The 14,318-nt window shown below is 42.7% G+C and overlaps 1 long non-coding RNA gene across 2 annotated transcripts; it reads right to left on the bottom strand.

The window, feature by feature from the left end:
- Positions 1–10,411: 10,411 nt before the first annotated feature.
- LOC134079447 (uncharacterized) lies at positions 10,412–12,904 on the bottom strand. Of its 2 annotated transcripts, XR_009939064.1 has the most exons (6): positions 12,723–12,904; positions 11,811–11,907; positions 11,583–11,682; positions 11,278–11,357; positions 11,026–11,157; positions 10,412–10,794 (listed from the first exon to the last, which is right to left on the bottom strand). It is a non-coding gene; the product is annotated as an uncharacterized LOC134079447 (long non-coding RNA). The 2 variants fall into 2 exon arrangements; XR_009939063.1 differs by lacking the exon at positions 12,723–12,904 and having other exon boundaries at positions 10,415–10,794; positions 11,811–12,348.
- Between the last annotated feature and the right edge of the window lie 1,414 nt (positions 12,905–14,318).

The following is a 14,318-nucleotide window of genomic DNA, read 5'->3' as shown; positions in this document are numbered from 1 at the left end:
TAGCCTATCCTTGAACTATGCGTAACTATTTTCCTAAAACTGAATGAAACCTAATTATGTTCACGTATGGTACTTAAAGTGACAGGCACTCAATAAGACCTAGGCCTACACACCACCCCTGTAATATATCATTAATGACAAGTGTGTAATCAATATGAAGTATTCAAATTACTGAAGCTATAAGTAATTATGCAGATCCTAATGCTATAAATTGTTAACAAAATGTATACAAATTATTAATTCAAAATATGACATAGAAACAAGACAAGCCATTTTCTGTGTGTGTGGAGGGTTGAGAGACTAGGATTGCCTCTGCTGTGAATGATCTGTATCCCGCTTAAGGCAATAAGGTTTTGCCTATTTTTGTAAAGTAATAAACATGGTCACAAAAACTATTTCAGCTTGTGTAGGCCTATCAGTGCTTTCTTAAATTAATCATAAAATGGCCCTGATATGTCACTGGACATTTAGAAATCATGCTAATTTCAAATACTTATATCACTGACAACAGTAGTCCGGCCAAGATATTTTCATTTAAAAGTGAAGTTGCAGCCCTCAACTGATGTTGATGTTGTTATGTTGTGTTTTGGTTTGATGCGCCGCCCTACACTTATCACGAAGTCAGTAGTATTTCGCCATCCGGGTTGCCAGCTATGCTAGTTACCACCATAGACAGCTGCAGCTACAAACGTGTTGGATAGAAAATGTCTAACGTTATGGAACCTAAAAGACCTTGTTATGAATCCGAAATACGTCTAAATAAAACAAGGATTTAGGAGATTGAGACGGCTGAAAACGGAGAAGAATTTGAAGACAGACGTCAGTGTTGTTAATTTGCTCCTGGACAAGTAAAGATTAATCAGTTTGGCTAACTTACTTGTAGGCTACTGTAAATGGACATTTTAAATAGCCTATTCATGACAGTTGAACAAATTATGCAAGTTCGTGCAAAGTATGTTGTCCATATGGAGGAGGTGGGTCATTGAATTGAAAAGGTAGGCTAAGGAATTGTTTGGGAAATAGTAGTCATTGCTAACGTTAGCAATGCATTATCAGAGTTCGTTTCTCGAGTTTCGAGTTCTGTTTTTATGCTGAGGAAAACTAGCCTGACTCTCGCCAGACCCTTGTAGTTCCGCCATGCTCCACCAGAGGCTGAGCTCCAAACAAGGGTCTGGACGCGAGGGCAATCCAAACCCCTGGGCCAGTGATCAAAAAATAAGCAACCAATCAGGAGCGCCAAAGCGAGTGTTTGATTCAAATAACAATGGCGGCACGCAGCGAGGAGTCTTGTGCTGACATTGATTCTGCTATTTCAACCGTTTTGTCGAATCTATCGAGTATTCATTCTTTAAAAGATTAACAGAGAATAGTTTTGAAGACATTTATTGGTGGCAAGGATGTTTTTACTCTTCTACCGACCGGGTTTGGCAAGAGCTTGAAGAAGCCTAGCACGTCATTCAAGATAACAGGCAAGTGGTTTATCGAATCACATGCGAGGATGTTTTACAAGGACCCGCCTTCAGAAATACATCTCCTATCGTGAAGTCCCAGATCCTTGTGTGAAGCAGACAGCGAACTACAGGATCTGGCGAAAGTCAGGTTAGAGGAAAACAGCACTTGCCATTGAAAGCTAGCAGCCGACGTTCCTGCTGCAGCTAGCTGGCAACCGTGACTCAGAGGGGAGGGGGAGGTGATTCACCGCTCTACAGTATTTTGAAAGTAATTGCAGTACTCGTTTTGGCCAAAATCCTACATACGGTTCCTTTAACATATTGAACACATATTTTTTTAAAAAAATACTGCGATAATATCGAAAACCGTGATAATTTCATAGTGCTCCTAATTTATTTTCTGTGCTCCAAAATGTTTTCATTTAGGAGCACCTGTGCTCCTAGTGAAAAAGCTAAGCGTACAGCCCTGGTCTTCATGCATGGTGAAAAGAGATATGACAAAGGTATAAGGAACTTGAAAAGCAAGAACATAATGTTGGTAGAGTTGCATCAGATATTGAGATTGTCAGCCTAGTTTGCTTCAGCTTAAAGAGAAACTATGCAGGATTGGCGATTTCATCTTAAGTTTCGGTTTCATTTTTCATTTTCGCTCGTTTTATGCTTGCATATTTCTCTGCAGAGCTTCCCCGACAGCTTTAGCGTGTATATTTATACATATATAGGCTATATATATGTAACCCCATCTTGACAGGTGTGCTATTATAAGGCACTGGTTACAGGCAATGTAAAACAGGCTATAGAAGCAGTGGCGCTAAACAGGATCCCGAGCTCTCAGCGGTGGTGTGGTGAGCTGGCTGAAAACATCCCTGACTTACCAGTAGGCTAGCATTTAAACAAGAATAGAATAATTAAATAGTAATAGCGCGGTGCCTCCACTGTAACATACTACACTCACCCTAAAGCTCGTGCATTAAATGTATGTTACAGAATAATTTATAAAAAGATATGAAATGGGAAAACAAGTGTTCATTAAACTAGTGGTGGTTGCATAAAATAAATTGCCAATACACCCAAAAGTATGAAATAACAATAGAGTATTTATTTACTGATAGTAAAAGTGAATATATATCAACAGCTTCGAAATGAAGCGGAGAGAGAAAACCTACAAGCGAACGTTAACGTTTGTACCGAACGTTAACTGTTCGCTAGACAGTTAGCTTACAGAGCTAAACACAAATGCGGTTACCAGTGTGGAAGACAGACACAGATTATACCCCACAGAGAAAATACAGACAAAACATTCATGGGCTTACAAATAGCAAAAGTACACAATATACAAACACCCCCAAGCGCTTGCCGTTGGTGCACGTACACGGTGGCAGCTCTCGGAGCCGCGGGCAGGACAACCGCTGCGCTGAACGTCCGATTTTCCTTGGTCGCTCATGGCGACAACCGAGTGTGTGTGTGTATCAGTATACATGTACTCACGACGGAGATTTCCACTCCACTCGGCCGAACCGGTGTCCAGGGCAGACGGGAGGCAAGCTGCTCCAGCTAGCCAACGGCAGCAGGGTGATCGGTCCGCCGGTGGGCCCAGCACCGGAGGAGAAGTCAGTCGCCGGGTGGCAGCAACGAAGGAGGAGTGACAGCGTCCCTCACTCACAGGACAGTCCGCCGGTGGGCTCAGCACCGGAGGAAACGCAGTTGTCCGGAGGCGACGATGGATACACTCCCTCCAACAGATGACTCATGGCTACAGTTCGTGGGCCGGGTAGGCAGCAGGCCTACCTAAGTCTCCACTAATCACCAGGGGAGCATATTGACGGGACCTCTCACTGTCAGCTCCGGCCTGGGACTGACGAGCCTCGTCTCGCTCGCTGAGGAGGTAGAACGTTCGTATTCCCCGCGATTTCGCGGGCACAATACAATAACTACCAACCATTGGTTAATAAAACAATTCAAATAAAAGCAAACAAACAAGTACATCTTATTGGATCAGAAAAATACACATGTAAAACCACAAAGCATTGTGGTACATCGAGTGTACAGTAAAACAAAAAAGACTGTAATTTACAGGTGCTTACACTCTCCCCCCACCACTTAAACAGCATGCCCCCATGCTGACCCCTACGAAAAAGTATATAGGAATCCCACAGCACCCCGGGACCAAACACCGCAGGAACCCCACAGGAATCCCACAGGAATACCACAGCAAACCGGGTCACACTACAGAAACACCACAAGACCGCCACAAAAACACCACAACAGCCAGAGGACACCACAGAGGCACGACAGAACAAAACAGAAGTCCGTGATGCTCTGCAACACCTCCACAACATCCACCAAGCCGCCACAGTACCTCCACAGCAATCCCGCAGCACCCCTGCAGCAAGCCCCAATCCACCACAGCACTCCTACACGACTCCCACAAGACTCCCACAACATCCAGCCCCACAACACCACAAGACTCCCATAGCACTTCCCCACAAGGGGAGTCACACAGGTAGAAAGCAAGAGCAAGAGCAAGAGCAAGAGCAATAAACCAAATAAAAGAAAATCAACCAACCAAAACAACAAACACAGCCTAGTACTCAAAAACTAGCTATGGTGTATGGCAGGTGTGTAGCTACATGTGTTGCCTAGTGCTTGTGAACTACACCACCAGGCACAGGGTTAGCAGGCCGGATTTACTCAACAGCCTAACTAAGCTCCATATTAAATAAATGTCAATAGCTAAAACAAAAAGCCACTAACAAAGTACAAGCTACCTACTATAAGGGTAAACCAGGAAAATCTCAGCGGTGCCTCCAAAATGTAACCCCATCTTGACAGGTGTGCTATTATAAGGCACTGGTTACAGGCAATGTAAAACAGGCTATAGAAGCAGTGGCGCTAAACAGGATCCCGAGCTCTCAGCGGTGGTGTGGTGAGCTGGCTGAAAACATCCCTGACTTACCAGTAGGCTAGCATTTAAACAAGAATAGAATAATTAAATAGTAATAGCGCGGTGCCTCCACTGTAACATACTACACTCACCCTAAAGCTCGTGCATTAAATGTATGTTACAGAATAATTTATAAAAAGATATGAAATGGGAAAACAAGTGTTCATTAAACTAGTGGTGGTTGCATAAAATAAATTGCCAATACACCCAAAAGTATGAAATAACAATAGAGTATTTATTTACTGATAGTAAAAGTGAATATATATCAACAGCTTCGAAATGAAGCGGAGAGAGAAAACCTACAAGCGAACGTTAACGTTTGTACCGAACGTTAACTGTTCGCTAGACAGTTAGCTTACAGAGCTAAACACAAATGCGGTTACCAGTGTGGAAGACAGACACAGATTATACCCCACAGAGAAAATACAGACAAAACATTCATGGGCTTACAAATAGCAAAAGTACACAATATACAAACACCCCCAAGCGCTTGCCGTTGGTGCACGTACACGGTGGCAGCTCTCGGAGCCGCGGGCAGGACAACCGCTGCGCTGAACGTCCGATTTTCCTTGGTCGCTCATGGCGACAACCGAGTGTGTGTGTGTATCAGTATACATGTACTCACGACGGAGATTTCCACTCCACTCGGCCGAACCGGTGTCCAGGGCAGACGGGAGGCAAGCTGCTCCAGCTAGCCAACGGCAGCAGGGTGATCGGTCCGCCGGTGGGCCCAGCACCGGAGGAGAAGTCAGTCGCCGGGTGGCAGCAACGAAGGAGGAGTGACAGCGTCCCTCACTCACAGGACAGTCCGCCGGTGGGCTCAGCACCGGAGGAAACGCAGTTGTCCGGAGGCGACGATGGATACACTCCCTCCAACAGATGACTCATGGCTACAGTTCGTGGGCCGGGTAGGCAGCAGGCCTACCTAAGTCTCCACTAATCACCAGGGGAGCATATTGACGGGACCTCTCACTGTCAGCTCCGGCCTGGGACTGACGAGCCTCGTCTCGCTCGCTGAGGAGGTAGAACGTTCGTATTCCCCGCGATTTCGCGGGCACAATACAATAACTACCAACCATTGGTTAATAAAACAATTCAAATAAAAGCAAACAAACAAGTACATCTTATTGGATCAGAAAAATACACATGTAAAACCACAAAGCATTGTGGTACATCGAGTGTACAGTAAAACAAAAAAGACTGTAATTTACAGGTGCTTACACTCTCCCCCCACCACTTAAACAGCATGCCCCCATGCTGACCCCTACGAAAAAGTATATAGGAATCCCACAGCACCCCGGGACCAAACACCGCAGGAACCCCACAGGAATCCCACAGGAATACCACAGCAAACCGGGTCACACTACAGAAACACCACAAGACCGCCACAAAAACACCACAACAGCCAGAGGACACCACAGAGGCACGACAGAACAAAACAGAAGTCCGTGATGCTCTGCAACACCTCCACAACATCCACCAAGCCGCCACAGTACCTCCACAGCAATCCCGCAGCACCCCTGCAGCAAGCCCCAATCCACCACAGCACTCCTACACGACTCCCACAAGACTCCCACAACATCCAGCCCCACAACACCACAAGACTCCCATAGCACTTCCCCACAAGGGGAGTCACACAGGTAGAAAGCAAGAGCAAGAGCAAGAGCAAGAGCAATAAACCAAATAAAAGAAAATCAACCAACCAAAACAACAAACACAGCCTAGTACTCAAAAACTAGCTATGGTGTATGGCAGGTGTGTAGCTACATGTGTTGCCTAGTGCTTGTGAACTACACCACCAGGCACAGGGTTAGCAGGCCGGATTTACTCAACAGCCTAACTAAGCTCCATATTAAATAAATGTCAATAGCTAAAACAAAAAGCCACTAACAAAGTACAAGCTACCTACTATAAGGGTAAACCAGGAAAATCTCAGCGGTGCCTCCAAAATGTAACCCCATCTTGACAGGTGTGCTATTATAAGGCACTGGTTACAGGCAATGTAAAACAGGCTATAGAAGCAGTGGCGCTAAACAGGATCCCGAGCTCTCAGCGGTGGTGTGGTGAGCTGGCTGAAAACATCCCTGACTTACCAGTAGGCTAGCATTTAAACAAGAATAGAATAATTAAATAGTAATAGCGCGGTGCCTCCACTGTAACATACTACACTCACCCTAAAGCTCGTGCATTAAATGTATGTTACAGAATAATTTATAAAAAGATATGAAATGGGAAAACAAGTGTTCATTAAACTAGTGGTGGTTGCATAAAATAAATTGCCAATACACCCAAAAGTATGAAATAACAATAGAGTATTTATTTACTGATAGTAAAAGTGAATATATATCAACAGCTTCGAAATGAAGCGGAGAGAGAAAACCTACAAGCGAACGTTAACGTTTGTACCGAACGTTAACTGTTCGCTAGACAGTTAGCTTACAGAGCTAAACACAAATGCGGTTACCAGTGTGGAAGACAGACACAGATTATACCCCACAGAGAAAATACAGACAAAACATTCATGGGCTTACAAATAGCAAAAGTACACAATATACAAACACCCCCAAGCGCTTGCCGTTGGTGCACGTACACGGTGGCAGCTCTCGGAGCCGCGGGCAGGACAACCGCTGCGCTGAACGTCCGATTTTCCTTGGTCGCTCATGGCGACAACCGAGTGTGTGTGTGTATCAGTATACATGTACTCACGACGGAGATTTCCACTCCACTCGGCCGAACCGGTGTCCAGGGCAGACGGGAGGCAAGCTGCTCCAGCTAGCCAACGGCAGCAGGGTGATCGGTCCGCCGGTGGGCCCAGCACCGGAGGAGAAGTCAGTCGCCGGGTGGCAGCAACGAAGGAGGAGTGACAGCGTCCCTCACTCACAGGACAGTCCGCCGGTGGGCTCAGCACCGGAGGAAACGCAGTTGTCCGGAGGCGACGATGGATACACTCCCTCCAACAGATGACTCATGGCTACAGTTCGTGGGCCGGGTAGGCAGCAGGCCTACCTAAGTCTCCACTAATCACCAGGGGAGCATATTGACGGGACCTCTCACTGTCAGCTCCGGCCTGGGACTGACGAGCCTCGTCTCGCTCGCTGAGGAGGTAGAACGTTCGTATTCCCCGCGATTTCGCGGGCACAATACAATAACTACCAACCATTGGTTAATAAAACAATTCAAATAAAAGCAAACAAACAAGTACATCTTATTGGATCAGAAAAATACACATGTAAAACCACAAAGCATTGTGGTACATCGAGTGTACAGTAAAACAAAAAAGACTGTAATTTACAGGTGCTTACATATAAATATATAAATTGTAAGCGTGGTTCTTCTTGTTCTTTATGCGTCTCAGCCTTCCAGATATAAACAGGGAACGATCGTCTCCTGAACAAACGGCAAGGTTGCAATAGCGGATAGGGACACTGGGGGCGGGAGGAAATATTACTGTTTTCGATAAAACTGGTCAGTCAAGCAAAACAACGATTTCTAAGCGATTTTATGACTATGAAAAAGTTGCATAGGGTCTCTTTAAAAGTGCTTCATTAACCCACCTGTGGAAAGGGACCTGATGAAACTCAAGAATACCTTCTGACTGAGCAACCACACCTCCAAAAACATGAAATTGAAAGTAAATAACAGCCCTATATTTAACAACCATCTTCAAATTAGCAGACTCCACTCCTCTGGCTACCTGACAAAGTCTTGATATAGGCTCCTTCGTTCTTCATTCGGTCGGTAAGTGGCTTGAAAATTACACTTCAAGTTTGGGTAGTATTTCCTAGTTCTAAATATGACAGGTATTAATTAAAAATGTGAGTGTGCCAATTTCTACATGGATTCCAGTTAAACATTTTATTGTGCATTTTGATAATTACATTAAGAATTCACACCCTAAAAAAATATCAGATTCAGGGTTCTCTTAGGCTATGGCACGACAGTGTAAACAGTGAACATTTTTCGGGGTTAATTTCTTCCTTTCATTGTGTGCTCAAAATTACCCTGGGAAGAGGAGTTGGGAAGGAGACTCAAACCCAGCTGTGTGTCTCACTCATTTGTGTAGCGCTGAGGCTGTAGGCTAGCCCCCTTGTTGGACTGCTCTGATCTGTTTCCCCTGTCGTGTGTGTGTGTGTGTGTGTGTGTGTGTGTACACTGTGTGTGTGTGTGTGTGTGTGTGTGCGCGCGCGCGAGAGAGTTGTGTGATTGACGAGTGGATGAGCGATTGACTGATAGCAGTGAGTTTATTGTTTTTCGAGTGGAAACCTCCCTGCTGCCCCGTGTAGCCTACAGTATATGTACAACGTGAGGAAAATAAATGACCCGAGTTTGGAATGACATGTCAGCCTCCCCATCTCCTATAACCTCCCATCCCTACAATAGTTTCCAGTAAACTATCAAAAAGAGAATACAATCAGCTGTGTCGGCGTCACGCTTTACTCTATCAAGCGAGCAATCAACGCAGGGCAGAAACTACCGGTTACACTGTTACATACAGACCTTATAATGTGGTAAATCTTCGACCTTATAAAGTGGCAAATTTGCGTCTTTACAAAGTGGCAAATTTGCGACTTTACTTAGTGGCAAATTTCCCACTTTTTTTCGCGCAAATAAAGTGGCAAATCTGCCACTTTGTGAAGTGGCAAATTTGCCTCTTTTTCTCGCAAATATGCCACTTTTTTCTCGGAATAGGCCTATTGTATGTTGCTCTCTTATTGTCGCCTGTAAGGTAAATGTATTTTCACATTGTACAGTAAGTCAGCTCTGGGGTAGCAAAGATAAAAATGTGCCGTCTTCACCTACCGAAGATCATCCATTCGAAGGCAGAGCACATAACTGTGTAGCGCAACACGTCTGCTTTACATTCTTCGTCCCAGCGAGAGTTTAACAGGTGATAATTCAACGTCCCTATGCTATTTCCCAAAAAAATCTCAAGATAGGCTTACCGGATCTCCTTATTTGGGCAAAGATGATAGCTTTTTCGTAGGCGAACTTTTAGAGGTCTAATGGCGCTTCAATTCACACCAGGATCTCCTTATATGCAAAGATGGCAGCCTTGGTTCCTTTTTGAAAGCGACCTCAAAGGTCTACCTCAACTGCTTTATCGTGAATTCGAGGGTAGTTTCCGAATGGCACACATGAAAAGCATAACCAGCTACAGACTACTAGTGGCACACAGTGTATGATATCGCAATAGGCTGCCAGAGACTGTTTTTGCATCAAATGTCACATCAAATGTCATATGATGAATCATTCCACAAAATGGTTTGTCTTCAAGCCATTCATATAGGCTAAATTAACATTAAAAAATGTTTAATTATCAAATAGCCTAAAACATATTGTCATTGACAAGATTAGAATTGTGTGTGTATGATATGACATTAATATTGTAGGCCTATATCTGTATTTGTTTAGAACCACTCTAGGAGATTAAAATGGTGAAACCAGATAAGAATGTGGCACTATGGGATATTGCAATCTCAATAAAGTCCTCAGAAATCCTCCGTCCAAATAGGCCTAATGATGCACTGTAAAATGTTTCACTGTGAATTTACTGTAAATTGCTGGCTACTAATTGCATGACTTTCACAGTAATTTACCGGTACTATCTCACAGTAAATTACTGTGAATTTCATGTTTTACTGTAAAAGTCATGCAACTCAGTAGCCAGCAATTTGCTGTGAATTTACAGCATCATGTTGTGTATAATCACAATACCATACTGTACATTTTAATTTTTACTGTAAAAGTCATGCAATTTAGTAGCCAGCAATTTGGAGTAAATTTACAGTATCATGTTGTGTATAATCACAATACCATACTGTATATTTTCATTTTTACTGTAAAAGTAATGCAACTCAGTAGCCAGCAATTTGCTGTGAATTAGTGAAAGATATTGTACATTTGAACATTTGATTAGTGATTTACCTGACCTATACCAACATGTTTTGGATCTGGTCAATAAAAGCAACAACAAAGAAAATACCATTTGAACTTTTAATGAACACTTTTCAATGAAAATCATTGAGCAGGCCATACAAACATTATACTATGAAGACATAGGATTGAACAAAAAAATATTGTACAGGCCTGAGACGGTGCAGCATAACCTTGTCTGATTTGACACGGAATGAGTCAGGGGGTAAATAGTGCAGTGTGTAAGTGCAGTATGGCAAGTCCATGTAATGTAGTATGTGTGCTCAGGATGCGAATGGCATGAGGAAAGAAACTCCTCCTCAGTCTTCTGTTTTAGCCAAGTGGGATCAGACGTCTGCTTTACCTCAATGGTTTAAATAGTCCATGGTCAGAGTGTTAAAAAATGTTGGCCCCCTGTCCGTCCTCTTCTGGTCCTGCAGGGGTAGGGTGGTGCTCTGATGGTACCTTCGGCAGTAAATCAAGTATCTGTAAAAAAGTACAATAGGCCCTGTCCATGAATATAACTAATACAAACTACTCAAACTAGTAATCTTGTGTGACAAATAAAAAAAAAATACCCACATTAGCAACCTATAAGTCAGATGCAATAGTTACAGTATAAGTAATGCAGATGTCGGGTGCTTTTCTTTTGATAGGAAGGATATTTCAAAGTGACCCCACAGTTCTGAGCAATAGTATATCTGTGTGATATCATACCTAAGTGCAACACTGTCTCCAGCAGCTCCAGCCTTTGTACGTACACCACCTTTCTGATGCCTTACATCGATCGTCCCCCATCTGACTTGCAATAGCAGCCTTTGGCTCCACACTGAGATTGTGACATGGCACCTAAAAAATAAAACAGCAATTGTCATACACCTTGTCATTGTTGAACAAGATTAAAAAAATGAAGCATTAAAAAATAAGTAAGACAAGTCAATGAAATGTACAAACAGATATTATAATTACCTTGTGAAGGCACCCTTGCCACCACCACCATCACCATCTACTGTATGTTAATTCCTGGTATCAGTTTATTTGTGAGGGCTCTGTCAATAAAAGATAGGAGTTAACATAAGTATGCATTCTATACAATACACTTGAAATAATGAATATGATCAGTTTGGCAGATATTCACAACACTTTACATTACCACCAACACAATGGTAAACATGGATATTTCAAGAGTATAGTATTTTAAGTAGCTGCATTCATTCACAGTAGAGCACTCACAATGGTACCAATAAATACATTCAAAACACATTAACACTTACGCCACATTGAGGGAAGCAGCCATGGCTTCTAGACGTCATCAATTAGCAAGTAGTGCAATCAGGACAGACCGACTTTACCCGGGATGGTTGATGGAGCCCACTACACAATCATAACAACAAACAGACAAGGAAGAGAGGAGATAAACGTACAAATAAATGCACACATCATAATGCTATATGTAATTCTGTACATTTTTTGTATGTGAATGTGTGCAGGGCCGGACCTACATTATTCTGGGCTGTCTTCATATGGAAGTGGCACAAATTTGGAATTTTCGAGAATGCGCTCAGTGTTCCCAGGGCACCAGTCCTCACAATGCAATGTCTGTAAACAGAGGGAACAGAGGGAGACTAAGATTAATAAGTTGCAAAACACACAGAAGATAAAAAGATCATCACTGAAGCACTACTACACTCATATGCATTTTAAATAAACACATAGTTCGGCGCAGATTAGGTATATCAAACAAGGGATAAATAAGGGCTATGAAATGAAGAACATGAAGCCAAACACTACCCTTCACAACCTAAAGTGCATCATACCCCCATTCACATACTTGACACGTCTGTTAATGACAATGGCCATACTAAACTGCAGTTTAGTTAAGGTTAAGGTGGGAGATAAATTACTACATTCATTAGTTTTACTGGTCCTCTTTCCCTTTGTATCGGCACTACTGTATATCAAATTTAAATTAAGTTATCTACCTAAGCCTATGTCCCATGACAATTCTTAAAAGTCACGTTAGTTAGGAAAGTAACGTTAACAACTCTCATCTGTGTCTGCAATGTTAACTTAGCAGCTAATGTTAGCCTGCATGGCTACAATCAGCCACTTTAAAGATAGCTAACATAAACGTTACTTGCGCCTGATATTTCATTCAAACTAAAACTACATTCACAACGACATCTTACACAGACGTATTGTTGGATATGATATTAACTACCATTCCAGATATTGCACATAATCGTGAAGTTAGCTATTGAAAAAGCTAACTCTGCAAATGTTAGCGATTCTTAGCTCGCTAGCTAATGGCTAGCCAGCCACTTCTAACACAACAGGTTTTGGTAAACATTACAGTATAACACCAATATTAATTCCCGTTTCTAAATAACATACAAAAGCACTGTACTTCTTACCTTGGATATGATGGCAGAGTTTGTACAGCTTACACATGCAGAAAAGTGATGATTGAAGTCACTGGTGGACGGCTGAGTTGAAAATTCAGTTGAGGGTGGCAGGTGCGGGTGGGAGGGGTGAACGTTAGAAATCGCCCCACAATGCTGTGCGGTTCAAGTGCAATTCAAATTTCACAACAAGGTGCTGTAATGTGATAGATCTACTGTGATTTTACAGTAAATGTTTGAGTACAGTAATGTACTGTGAAATAATACCGTAAGGTATTGTGAAATCACAGTAATATTTAACAGTGTGATGAAGCGATCCAGTGGATTTGGATGCAAGAGAAAAAATATAAAGGTAGGTTTTGTTGTACTACTTTAATTACATTTCCCATATTAAACATTAGATTGTATCAGATTGTGTTTTATACAGGATTTGGATGTGTATTTAATATTATTTTGTGAAATTTGTATTGTAAAAAATGTATTTTATATACACACACACACAATTTAAAATGGCTTTTTTTTTTTAAAGCCCTCTCCTCATCACGGTCTCTACGTTTGAAGAATATGGGATCGCCGGAGACAAGAATGGTGTTGCTTGGAAAAACTGGTATTGGGAAGAGTTCAACCGGAAACACCATAATGGACAAAAATAAATTTCATGCAGCACCTGGTTTTAACTCCGTAACACGTCAGTCTATGGCTAAACAGGCAGTTGTTGGTGGGAGGCTTGTGTCTGTGGTTGATACTCCAGGGCTTTTTGACACAGATCTTTCACATGAGGAATTAACTGTAGAATTAGGCAGGGGTATTTATGAGTCTAGTCCAGGACCTCATGCCTTTCTCATTGTTCTCTCTCTAAGTTCAAGATTTACAGAACAGGAAGTAAAGGTTATTCAGCTGATCAGAGAGCTTTATGGGGAAGGGGCTCTAAAATACACACTCATTCTGTTCACACATGGAGATGAGTTAGAAGGGATGAACTTAGAAGAGCACATTAAAAAGAGCAAAGATCTCAGTAATCTGGTCCAGCAGTGTGGACAGAGATATCACGTCTTTAATAACACAGACCAGAGCAACAGAGATCAGGTCACTGAACTGCTGGGAAAGATTGACAGAATGGTGGAGGAGAATGAAGGACGTTTCTACACTAATTACATGTTGAGGGATGCAGAAAGGCTTAGAAGAGAGGAAGAGAGTAGAGCTGAGAAACCTAATGGATTCTTGGAATTTCTTAAAATACATTGGGAAAAGTTGCTTTTGGTAACTCTTCTTGTAGTCGTGATACGTGCATGTGCAGGTGGACGAGCTGCAATAGCAGGGGCAGGAGCATGTGCATTTGGAGGAACTGTAGCAGCAGCAGGGGCAGGAGCTACAGGGGCAGGTGGAGGAGCTGCAGTGGCAGGGGCAGTTTCATGTACAATACTTTAGGCATGGGCTGGTGCAGAGGACAAGGAGTGCTTGCTAGTGGCTGATGTAGATACTGTACATGAAGCAGTGGGTGAACAATGTGGGTGTAGTTTTGTAGCAAAAAGGGTGAGAAAATTGACTAAGCCCACCTCCCAAATTAAATTAGTCACATTTTGCATTAAGGTGCATTTAATCAGTTTA

The sequence above is a fragment of the Sardina pilchardus genome, chromosome 5 (assembly GCF_963854185.1).
Source record: "Sardina pilchardus chromosome 5, fSarPil1.1, whole genome shotgun sequence".
Lineage (NCBI taxonomy): Eukaryota > Metazoa > Chordata > Actinopteri > Clupeiformes > Clupeidae > Sardina > Sardina pilchardus.
The sequence above is the reverse complement of the archived record's forward strand: the minus strand, read 5'-3'. Positions and strand labels throughout refer to the sequence as shown.